Source organism: Miscanthus floridulus, chromosome 2, assembly GCF_019320115.1.
Source record: "Miscanthus floridulus cultivar M001 chromosome 2, ASM1932011v1, whole genome shotgun sequence".
NCBI lineage: Eukaryota > Viridiplantae > Streptophyta > Magnoliopsida > Poales > Poaceae > Miscanthus > Miscanthus floridulus.
In genome coordinates this window covers 12,553,391-12,566,358 of record NC_089581.1, presented here as the reverse complement: position 1 = coordinate 12,566,358, position 12,968 = coordinate 12,553,391, and positions in this window count along the sequence as shown.

Sequence of the window (12,968 nt, the reverse complement as noted above, 5' to 3'; positions counted from 1 at the left end):
ATGGGCATCGATCGGTCACGCATCTAACCAACAGTGGTGCCTTTCCATGGCGTCATGCTAGGGAAACAAGCCATACCACTTGGGCAGATCGACCTCCCTATCACCTTCAGGGATCCGGCCAACTATAGGACGAAGACCCCCACCTTCGAGGTGTTCTTGTTCCATGGAACCTACCATGCCATCCTAGGATGACCGTGCTACACAAAGTTCATGGTCGTCCCCAACTACACTTATCTAAAGCCCAAGATGTTTGGCCCATGTGGGGTCATCACCGTCGGCACCTCCTTCCTGTGCGCTTACAAGTATGAAGTTGAGTGCTGTGAGCACGCCTCGATGATTATCACCTCTGAGGAGCTCGCAGTCCTCAAGGAGGGCACCGCTAAGGAAGCACCTAACTCCAAGCAGTCACCTTACCTCGATTACCTCCTTCGCAAGGTGCTCCTAATGGACAAAATAGAGGCCCGACAGCTCACACGCCACGCCAAGTCCTTCGTCATTATTGAGGGGAGCTCTACAAGCGAAGCCACACCAAGATCCTATAGCATTGCATCCCCATCAAACAATAGAGGCTACTATTGAAGGACATCCATGGTGGGGTCTGTGGACATCATGTCATATCTAGAACCGTGGTCGGAAACATGTTCCGATAGGGCTTCTATTGGCCAATCGCTATGGCCAACGCTGAGCAAATTATGCACACCTATGAAGGGTGTCAGTACTATGCTCATCAAACCCACCTGCCAGCCCAAGCACTCTAGATGATCCCAATCATGTGGCTGTTCATGGTCTAGGGGCTTGATCTGGTCAAACCCCTCAAAAGAGCGCCCAGGGGCTACATGCACTTGCTTGACGCCGTGGACAAGTTCACAAAATGGATAAAGGCTCGGCCAATCTCCATGATCAAATCTGAGCAAGCCGTGTAATTTTTCCTCGACCTCATCCACTGCTTTGAAGTCCCAAACATCATCACCATGGACAATGACACACAGTTCACTGGAAAAAGTACCTCTGATTCTGTGATGACTACCACATCCATGTCGATTAGGCCACCATATCGCACCCCCCGCATGAATGGGCAGGTTGAGCGCGTGAATGACATGGTCTTGCAAGGCCTTAAGCCTAGGATCTTCAACCGGCTAAACAAATTCGGCGGATGATGCGTTGCAAAGCTTTCCACAGTACTCTAGAGCTTGAGGATAACCCCCAACCAGGCGACTGACTACACACCTTTCTTCATGGTCTACGGTTCCAAGGTGGTCCTCCCAACCGACCTTGACTATAGAGCATCGAGGGTTAGGGCGTACGACGAGCAGGGAGCCAAGGTGTCCCTTGAGGACGCCATGGATTAGCTTGATGAAGCATGCAACGTTGCCCTCCTCCGCTCGACCAAGTACCGACAAGTGTTGTGCAAGTACCATAGTCGTTGGGTGTAGGGTTGGGCCTTCAATGTTGAGGACTTGGTGCTCCGCCTTGACCAGAGCAACAAGAACCGCCACAAGCTCTCTCCACCGTGGGAGGGAACATACATCATCGCAAAGGTGCTCCGACCGGGCACCTACAATCTCTAGACCATCATCAGCAAAGTCTTCATCAACGCCTGGAACATTTAACATCTATGTTGCTTTTACCCCTAGCCTATGCATATACTTGCGAAAATTAAGAATGATGTTTCTTCAATACGAAAGCATTTTTTCTTATCGGTTTTGCTATTTGTTTCCTCGGTCTTCAGTGACACCCGACCCCAGCAACGGTTAGGGGTCAGCCTCACTCGAGGGCTAATAGGAGTATATCTACCCAAAAACATTCTCTATGCCCGATCCTCTCTTATGTTAAGATCTAGAAGCATGGGCTATGGAAACAAACGTTGAGTAAAACTGGTCGGGCCGCAAAAAACCTATGCCCCAGCGGCTATGGCGGTTTTACTCACCAGCGTGATCATAGTTTTTTTGCCCGCACCCTGAGCTTTACAACCTTAACTACAGAAAGGGTCAAAATGCATTAACCTTTTTATACATAAAAAGGGAGAAGAACCAAAAGTCTGTTCGGCCATAACAAAAGTTAAAAACTTGTCTACTTATTACAAGTTCACCTCCTGGCCTATATGACTAACTAACCCCTCAGGAGGGATGACCTCATACTAGATCTTAATAGATAGGTCCTACGCTAGGGGGGCCACCGACTCCTTGATCTCCTCTCGCTCGGCCTCGGAGTAACCGGGCGTGAAGCCTAGACCCATCATCGCTAGATTGATGTTCTCATAGTGAGAACGAGCGATCGCAAAAGACCGATAAACACCTACTATGCCTCGTCACATCACCACTCCAAGAATCGTGCACATGCCACCCCTAGCCGCTCCTCGAAGGGCACGCTAGACAGTGGTTCGCGCCCCTCGATTGGCCGAAAACCGCCGCCTGTAAGAAGGGATACAGAGCTAAAACACTCCCACGGCCCATTAAGGCCTAGGAGCTCAAAAGTAGGCCCACCAATGGGTTCACAACTACTCTAGGACACCTTTAGAGTGATGGGTGCTAAGGGATGGGCTCGCTAGCGACTAGTACCTGAGCGCACGGGCATCCCGACCCACGTTCAGGTCTTGGCCGGAGCGCGGTCCATGTTTTTTCTTCGAAGAAAGGCAACGAGCCCTTGGGACTAGTCTAACGGACCCAAGAACTATATGGATTGGCCACCAAGAATTTGGAGTCGATCACTAGTTGACCCATACCAGACCCTCGTGAACGAGAAGCCGAGGCCCCACTCGAACTAGCTAGTTAATAGCTCACTAAACACCATGATTTGTCCATCGAGGAAAACATGGCATGGCTTAGCCCCTCTGTTTTATTGAAAAAAACACTTGAGCGAGGATGACCACAAGATGAGTTAACCCCTCGACCAGACCATTGCTATGTGTGGGGGCTTGGGGGAAGTTGGACTTGCAAGGGGACCGAATACGCGGTCGTATGACAATGGCGGATCGATCGGATCCTAGGGAGGAATCAGAATCAAGAGAGATCTTTTCTGACCACCGAATCCCGTAGGCCACAAGGGGAGATCAAGACCCTCATAATCCTTTCCTCTAAAAAAGCCTTCGAAGGAGTATCCTACTCCTTCGCAAGCTCAGGAGCTACTGTCGGGTATCAGTATTAGGGATACCTAGAAGAAGGAAGATGATGGCCACGAACGCTAACTTGCCCAAATGGTCAAGTGCGTATTTTGGTCTCGCCCGACCCTGAGGGTGCGGGCTCTGTCACACCTGACCCTGAGGACGCGCGCCCTATCTTACCTGATCCCAAGGGCGTGTGGTTGTAACACCCTCAGTGTTATGCCCTAAACCAACTACTAAATCATGTCACGAGCATCGTGTTTGTGTAATAATGCATGTGATAGAAGGTGTTGATAAATTCTTGTAGCCTAAAATAATCAATAAAAATGTTAAATCAATGTTGATGCAATAGATCATGTATATCAAGTAGGGTCTAAAACCAATTTTTATTAAGCAAAAATGTTATAGAACATATATGTGGCACCTTAATAAAGTTTGAAGTACACACTTTGTAGAAGATAGTGCAACTTTTGTTTTAACAAGATAATAACGCTAGTTGTCCCTGTGTGCGTGGTCACCTCATGTGGGAACTCAGCGCCGCCGTGCTTGGGTGCACCATGTGCATGAGCACTGTCGCACGTTGGCCGGCCGAGGCTACCTTGGCCTGGCCGTGGCTCGGTTGTGCCTTGGGCGCTCTGGCAACAGCGCCTACTACCGGTTGGCTGTAGGCCACAGTGCCCCGCTACCACTGCCGCCCTTCATGCTGCTCCTCTGTCTAGCTCTATGCTGTTGCTGCTGCGCTACCTCTGCCTTGCATTGCTAAGCTGTTGTGACCCTTCCCCCGTCGCGTTGCGAATGTGGGCTTGCCTCTCCTTCCCTATCGCCATGCGCGATGCTCCGCCATTAATGGAGCTACGACCGCATTCATGCCGCGCTACCCCACCACCTGCACACGCACATTTTGGCTTTGGCGCCAGAGTACGTGTTGCCTTGGTCATGTCGATCGTGTCCCGCCAAGCTAACATCACGTCGAGTTCCAGTATTCCCCTCCCCCCTCTTCTCTCTCCCACCATGGCTGACTAAGCCATGACTTTAAGTATGGTAGGGAGAGGTCATCTCTGATCATGTCATGGTGTCTCTAGCGCCACCATCAAACCGCCTAGCTAGCTGTCCTCACCCTGCCTTGATTGGCGCCCAGGCGAGCTCCAATTTTGTAGCTTTGCCCTGCCACCATGCCGTTAAGGCCGAGCTGCCCATCACCGTAGGCAGCTCCCATCGGACCGCCTAGAGCCAAATTGGCTACACCGCTAGACTCGCCTCAAACCCCTTCTTGCCATGTGCACCTAAGCCATACATCTACCATTGTCCCAACATTGCTGACGCGGTCGTGTTCGCTGTGGCTCGTTGCCGAGCTCGCCGCGTGTACGCGGCCAGCCTTGCTCAGAGTGTGTCTGGCTGAACCATCGCCTCCACCAGGACCGTGGTGAGTCCATGATACTCACCCACTATCGCTACTACCTCGCTAGTGTAGCAGCTCACTAGAACATGACCGCCACTACTATAGGTTGACGTCGCCGTGGGGGAAGTCGCCGTACCTCGTCTCCGGCCTTCGAACCGCGACTCGATGCCACACATCGACCCCTAGGTGAGCATCGACTCTCTAGGTGAGGCATGGAGGTCCCCAGTCGACCGATGTGACCACCCTATGCCGGATGATGCCATGGCGGTGAGCACGAGGATGTCGGGGACCTATCTGTTCTAAAGAAGAGGAAATGTGAGGGCCTTTGTGCATAAGTGCTCTCTCAAGGAATAGTAGCATGGAGAGCGGGTTGTTTGTCCAAAAGCCAAGGGCTTTTCTACAAGAGCTTCAGCGCGCCTACGGGCTCCCCGTGTGGGTTGTCTTCGCGCGTGGGCCAAGCCCGCGTTGGGCCGTTTTGGTCTTTTTCTTTTTCTAGCCGAATTAGTAAAGCTTTTCTATTTCAATTTTGAGTTTGATTTGTATATTTAATATAAATTCGTACGAATGTCCATAAATCATGAAACAAATTTTGTTAGGTTTCTAGAATTATGATCTATCTGCCGGTATATTTTGTTCACATAGTTTTATAATATTTTTAGGAGTTATATAATTAATTTGAGATTTTTAATATTGTTAGATATAAACTTGAAGGAATTTTTGTGATAAGTTGGTGATAGTGTTGGCTCTGAAACTTTCATAGTAAATTCCTAACATTATTAGGTGCTCACTGTAATTTTTGTAGCTCCATAATAATTAGTTTGCTAAGGTAGCTAAATGAGCCCTAGTTCGAAAATATGTATTTAATCAATAAAATGCCAAAGCACCTTGGGATTTTTAAACTAGAATATTTTCTAGAGACAAAACCTTACTTGACGATGTGGATACGGAGACCAGTACGTTACTCATTAAATCTGACTCGTTAACTTGCAGAGCGTAATCGTATATTTAAGAGTTGCGGTTACCGTTGATTAATTGCGCCTCTATGTTATATCCACGTATATCATAATAGGAACAATGATGGATCATGGAGTCGACTGAAGTAGGGGAAAACATGATGCTTTGATGATCATGTCACTATAATAGAATGCAAACTTTCGATTATATCTTACCTAGACAAGCATTGGTGTATAACCCCTATCATTCTGCACTTTATCTTATGCTTGTGCATTAAGTTTTAATGAGTTGAATGAAAACCACTTGCATATATATATATCCTTATCCTATGAGTCCTACTAGTATGTCAGGATTGTGTAGATAGCTATGTTATAGGATCTGGTACAAGTCGAGTGATTACCTGTCACTCATGAGAGATGGGAAAGATATTATTGTTGTTATTATATTACTGTCATAGGGAATATATATAAATGATAATTGGAGACTAGCTATGGTAGAACCGCCTAATCTAATGCCTCATAGGAGTACTTGTCTTCTATTAGACACTAAGTACCCAAGAGAGGACACTAAACTACGTAGTTCCATCGAGCACACCCTAAGGGAGAACTCGAAAATCTATATTTTTCCATCAGGATCATAAATGAGAGAATAAAGCTTATAACATTCTTAAGTTATTTCTTACATCTCTTTATTATAGTACCAAAATATTACCTCAATTTATTATAACAGCGGAATATAACAATGTTATCAGAGTTACAGAGGAAGCATGATTAATTTAATGACATGGTGGAGCATTAACATAGTGGACATTTTTATACAAGAGCTGCTAGCAGATTTTTCATCTTTTCTTATAAAAACCTTTCGTGAGGGTTACAAATAAACACTACGGTCGTAGCATGAAAGGAGTCCTCTTTGAGCCCACCCGGAGGTTTTCACACATAGGAGTCAGCTCTAAGTATCCTCCGTTCACATACAACAAGGGAATAAAACCATAAGTACTCGATTGTACTCAGCAAGACTTACCCGACAGGAGGAAAATAAAATACCAAAGTATTACTAAACATGTGTCCTTATATTCAATTTCATTAGCAGTCATTATTAGTTCATTAACTAACCATTCTATATAAGCACCTATGCTACTTTCAAGCAGGTTGTAAGCAATGAGAACCATTTTACCATCTTTCATATTCTAGTTTTTACTATGGTGCTAGACTATAACCAAGTCGTACCATATCACACGGTGATATACGAACCAATGTATCCTAGCTGGGTACCCCGAAACACATGCCCCACTTGTACCCTAGGCACAAGCAAGGCCAACCCATCACTCTCCTATCAAGGGGTCTAGGTCTCCGTCCAAACTTAGACTCCAAGTCCCCACTCCTGAGTCTCAGACGCAGTGTGGTGCTTAGACCTCCACCATCCCTATCTCCAATCAGTCGGTCCGAAAAGAGCCAGACCCACGACAAGAGAGCAACGAGCCTTCCCACTCCCATTAGCAAGTATGTGCTAAGGAAAATAAGTCTGTGACCTAACTACCATCCACATCAACGGACGATCCTCAGTCGATAGGCGGAACAAGTGCAATTCGAGCCTCGCTCAAATGCCTAACCAAGTCCAGATTCAAAGTACCATTCCACACAGTGTACAATTATCATTCATATATATTCCATGTGACAGTAATATAATTACAACAATAATATCTTTTCTATCTCTCGCGAGTGACAGGTAATCACTCGACTTCTACCAGATCCTATAGCATAGCAATCTACATAATCTTGACATACTAGTAGGACTCATAGGATAAGGATATATATACCAGTGATTTTCATGCAACTCCTTAAAACTTAATGCACAAGTATAAAATAAAGTACAGAATAATAAGGGTTATGCACAAGAGCTTGCCTGGATAAGGTATAATCAAAAGTTAGCATTCCATCATAGTGACATGATCATCAAGGTATCTTATTTTCTGCTACCTCGGTTGACTTCATGATCCATCGTTGTCTCTATTATGATATACGTGGATGCAACGTAGAGATGTAATTAATTAACGACAACTACAACTCTCAATTATGATTATGCTCCGCAAGTTAATGAGCTAGCTTTAATGACTAACTTCCTAGTCTACGTATCCACGTCGCCAAGTAAGGCTTTGCCTCCGGAAAAATGTTTTAGTTTTAAAATCCCAATGTGTTTCGGCATTTTATTGATTAACCTATATTTTCAAATTAGGACTTATTTAGCTACCTATCAAACTAATTATTATGGAACTATAAAAATTATAGTGAGCACCTAATAATGTTAGAAATTTACTGTGAAAGTTTAAGAGCCAACACTATCACCAATTTAACACAAAAATTCCTTCAAGTTTATATTTTAACAATATTAAGCATCTCAATTTAATTAGATCACTTCTAAAAATATTATAAAACTATGTGAACAAAATATTCTAGTAGATAGATCATGATTTTAGGAACTTAACAAAATTGGTTTTACAATTTTTGTTTAACTATACAATTTTATATTGAATTTACAAATTTACATTAGAAGTTAAATTAGAAAATGCTTAGAAAAGGAAAAGAGCTGGTAGCGACCATTTCGGTCCGGTAACCCAGCGTAGCGTAGCTACGCGCGCGTCGCAGCGGCCCAGCATTGGCCCAAGGCCGGGGGCGCCCACCCGCGCTCATGTTTTGCAAAAGAGGGCTTGGGCTTTTGGATAATCACGCGGAGCAGCGGAACACTATTACTATAGACTCACGCTTTGCATTAAAGACCCTAGAATGTGTTACCTTTGCAATGGGATGGTCCTCGGTGTGCTCGCTCAGGGCGGCGCGGCACACTGGCGGTAACGGTGGTTACGCCAGGCCAACTAGTCTCACTACGACAGAAGTAAGGGGCCGACCACCATCTACAGCTAAACGCACAAGGATGGGCGGTGGTTAGGAACTCGAAGACGTGCTGGCACGAGCTGTAGTGGCGAGCGGCTCTCCGCGGTGGTGGCGTGACTGTTCTGGCGTGCCTACGCCCTCACGGCAAGGTAGAGATGGTGGAGAAGCATCCGTAGCTCACCGTGTTGTACGCCTTACTGACGGTTGAAGCTGGGAAGCGCTGTGGCCGTCTAGCCACATGCGACCGAGTGGGGCAGCGACGCTTTACGATGGACACTGGCACATCACCACATCTCTGATAAGCGCCCTAGCCAAATGGCACGAGCACCAGATAGTGGAGGTAAAGGCAAGCTCCTAGATACAAATAATTGAACTAATTTGGACCTTACCCTAATTTCACTGGCATGGCGATGCACCTAGCCGGCGGTGAGAAAAACACCAAATTGGAGGCCAGTAGTGCTCGGTTGCACCAAAATGAGGGTCGAGTTGCTAGCTGGCTTTCCTGTCTAACTGTTGGAACGCCGAATAAAGGTGTGGTGTCCCGAACCGCACGTATTAGCTTGCGAAGCAACGTGGCTCCGTTGGTGGCAAGCAAACAGGGTAGCGGCTTCCGGACTCAGACAACCTCGACCAAAGATGAGTTAAATGAATGGGAGCATCTGTATGGTGAGGCTCAGAGGGAGCATGTCATGAGGTGCTGAGATGGGACCGCTCGGTCTTAGAAGGGCACGGACGGCAACAATGGAACAACGGTCATGCACGGGGCCATCTCGTAGGGCCGGTGCAACAAGACGATGCGAGGGAGGGTAGTGACACCGCGACATGGGAATTAGTGCGACGTGACTATGGAGGCAGGTAGTGGCTCGACGAGTAGGTGATTCTAGCGCCAGAAAGAGCGCCATGTCAGCCAGACAGCGACTGCCACGACATTGACTTGGCCCTAAGCACGGCTTGGCCGGCAGCGTGCACACGGTAGCCGCATAGCAGCACTATAGCTCTGCCCGACCCTACAGAAGGTGACTATGGCCGGCACAGCCTGGCATGCGGTCGACAAGGATAGCCAACGATGCAACGGCCTTGGCCAGGCAGTAGCAGCGCGCGCGGTGACTGCAGACACGGGCCGCGCAACGACGAGCAGTGACGTGCACGAATTTTGAAGCATAGCAAAAGTTACTAACGATCACAGTTGAGGTTCAACTAACTCCCATAACGTAAGGTCCACATTGCCAACCACCTAGCAACGCCATCGCCATGACCAGAGAGCAACCAAGGAAGGAGATAGATGGATGCCAATAGGATCTCGTCGCGCTGAACGCCAGTTCACGAATAGAGCGCCAACACGTGGTTTACCACACGTTCCAACGAAGTTGGGGAATTTTTATGAGGCAATGTGACATCCAACACAACTTTGACCTACACCATGCTCATGTACTCACTATGATGCAATCAACAATACCAAAACATGCAGCTAGTGTTTAAATATTTTTGTTAGAAATTAAATATCAAAATAGCATTGTCTTACTACTTTTCTATACTTAGGAAAGTTAAGGATTTCATTTGAGGCTAAATAACCATTAACTCTTTTGTCACAATTTTTAATAGATATAAACCTTGTTAACTTCAACCAATACATACTTCATGCAATAGTCAATACCTTATACTAACCCATAGGAGCAAAATATTTAACCACCAATTAACTATTTTACTCAATATAATTCGCCAAAAATAGTATTTTAACAATAGTTCAGGTGTTTGTCGACTTAACGAAAAGAGCTCATCTTAACGTCAAATTTGATTTTTGAGCTCCCAAAACACTAGTTAACAACATCTATTTTCCAAAAGTTAAAGTTGCATTTCCATCTACTAAACTTATACTTCGAATTTTATTTAAGTACTAAATACAAGTTATGTTTGATCCTTTTTCCTAGAAATTATTTTTCACCTCACGTGCGTTATACATTTTTTAAAATCAAAAACTTGTTAAGCTAATCCTTCTCGGTCCTAAATTTCAGTGCTAAGTAAACTCGTAACACCAGGGGTGTTACATCGGGTGGAATGGTACTTTGGATCTAGACTTGGTTTGGCATTCGAGCAAGGCTCGGATTGCACTTATTCCACCTGTGTCGATTGAGGACGGTTTGTTGCTGTAGATGGTAGTCAGGTCACAGACTTATTATCCTGAGCACATACTTGCTTATGGGAGCGGAAAGGCTCATTGCTCTCTTGTCGTGGGTTCCGGCTCTTTCCGGACCAACTGATTGGAGGCGGGGATGGTGAAGGTCTAAGCATCACACTGAGTCCGGGGCTCAGGAGTATAGGCTTCGAGTCCAAGTTTGGATGGGGACTTAGACCCCTTGACAGGAGAGTAGTGGGTTGGTCTTGCTTGTGCCTAGGGTACAAGTGGGGCGTGTGTTTTGGGGTACCTAGCTGGAATACATTGGTTTGCGAATCACCATGTGATGCGGTACGACTTGGCTATGGTCTAGCACCATAGTAAGAACTGGAATATAAAACATGGTACAATGGTTCTAATTGCTTAACACCTGCTTGAAAGTAGTATAGGTGCTTACATAGAATGGTTAGTTAATGAACTAATAATGACTGCTAATAAAATTGAATATAAGGACGCACGTTTAGTAATGCTTCCGCAGATGCAATAACCCACAAGCTAGATAGCCTTGCATATCCTTGGAGTATTTTATTTTCCTCCTGACGATCCTTGGAGTCTTTTATTTTCCTCCTGTTGGGTAAGTCTGGCTGAGTACAATCAAGTACTCAGGATTTTATTCCCCTGTTGCAGGTGATCGAAGGATACTTAAAGCTGACTCTTGTGTGTGGAAACCTCCTGGTGGGCTCAGAGAGGATTCCTTTCATGGTACGACCGTAGTGTTTATTTATAACCCTCATGAAAGGTTTTTATAAGAAAAGATGTAAAATCTATTAGCATCTCTTGTATAAAAATATCCATTATATTAATGCTCCACCATGTCATTAAATTAATTCTGCTTCCTCTGTAACTCTGATAACATTGTTATATTCTGCTATTATAATAAATTGAGATAATATTCTGGTACTGTAATAAAGTGATGTAAGAAATGACTTAAGAATATTATAAGCTTTATTCTCTCATTTATGATCCTGATGAAAAAATATGGATTTTCGAGTTCTTCCTTAGGGTGTGCTCAACGATACTACGTAGTTTAGCGTCCTCTCTTGGGTACTTAGTGTCTAATAGAAAACAAGTACTCCTAGGAGTTAGTAGACTAGGCAGTTCTACCACAGTGCTCCGTCTCGCTAGACCCCTCGGGCGCGGGCTTCGTCACGTCTGACCCTGAGAGCGCGGGCTTCATCTCACCTGACCCTGAGGGCTCGGGATCCATCATGCCTGACCCTGAGGGTGTGGGCTCCATCTTGCCTAACCCCTTGGGTGCGTACATCGCCTCGCTAGACCCCTCGAAGGGGGATTTTGCCTCGCCCGACGGGGGTCCATACCGCCCCAACCACTACGGGTGTAATAGTACGAACCTAGGGTCAAACTTCTGACATCAGAAAGGGAGTAGGCATGTATTGATGTGACCCCTAGCCATGATGAGCCATACCTGAGGACTCACGTTGCCAACAGTGTCGGGTGTGCCGACGCTATGCTCCTAATCCCCATACGACTTCTGATGGGGGTATCTGCTAACCATGCCGCCTGCCGGGACGAAATGGGGCACCACGATTAGCTGACGACGCCCGCGTATAGCACCAGTGATGAACAGGGTCGCAATGTGGAGCCATCCCTGTCATCATCTATAGAACCGGCGGGACCCACGTAAAGGAGATGAAGGGCGTCGCAACGTCGGAGGCGTTCTTCCTCCTTGCTTTTCTCTCTCTCTCTCTTGTGTAATCTATGCCTCCCCTTCATCTATAAAAGGGGAAGCACGACAGACCATAGAAAAAGGGAGAAAGAGGGCTCAACGGCTCAAGGGGCTGAATGAGATCAACGAGACTCAACTCTGTTAGAGCTTTCCACTAGAGACTTGGGACCTGCTCTGTCTCTCGCCTGTTTGTAACCCCTGTAAGAAAAATGGACCCTAGGCTAATTTACTTTGAATTTTGGTGTTTGATGACCAACACAACCAAATTGAACTAATGAATTTGCAAGTAATTGTTTTATAGTTCAATAGGGTACAAGACGTGACTTGGATGAATGTAACATGATGATCCCATGATCAACACCATAAGCAAGACCCTAGAAGCACAAGAGAAGACCCAAGATATCAAGCAAAGTCCAAGCATGAAGATGGGAACCAAGCTTGACGCAAGATTGCGAAGAAACAAGCTCGGCAGAAGTGACCGGACGCGGCCGTTATAAGGACCGGACACGGCCGATCAGTTGCTCCGCAATAGCAGCCGTCTGTGGCTATGACCGAACACTGCGGCACTGGACGACCGGACGCACAAAGTACAACGTCCGATCGAGTTTAGAGAAGTTCCAAAGCGGTGCCAGCGTGACCGGACGCGTTCGATCGATGATGATCAGACTAGGCCCCGAGTCCGATCAACGTGTGTGCTCCAATGGTCGGAACGACCAGACACGTCCGGTCAGGATAACAGTAGCGTCCGGTCAGTAGTAGAGAGC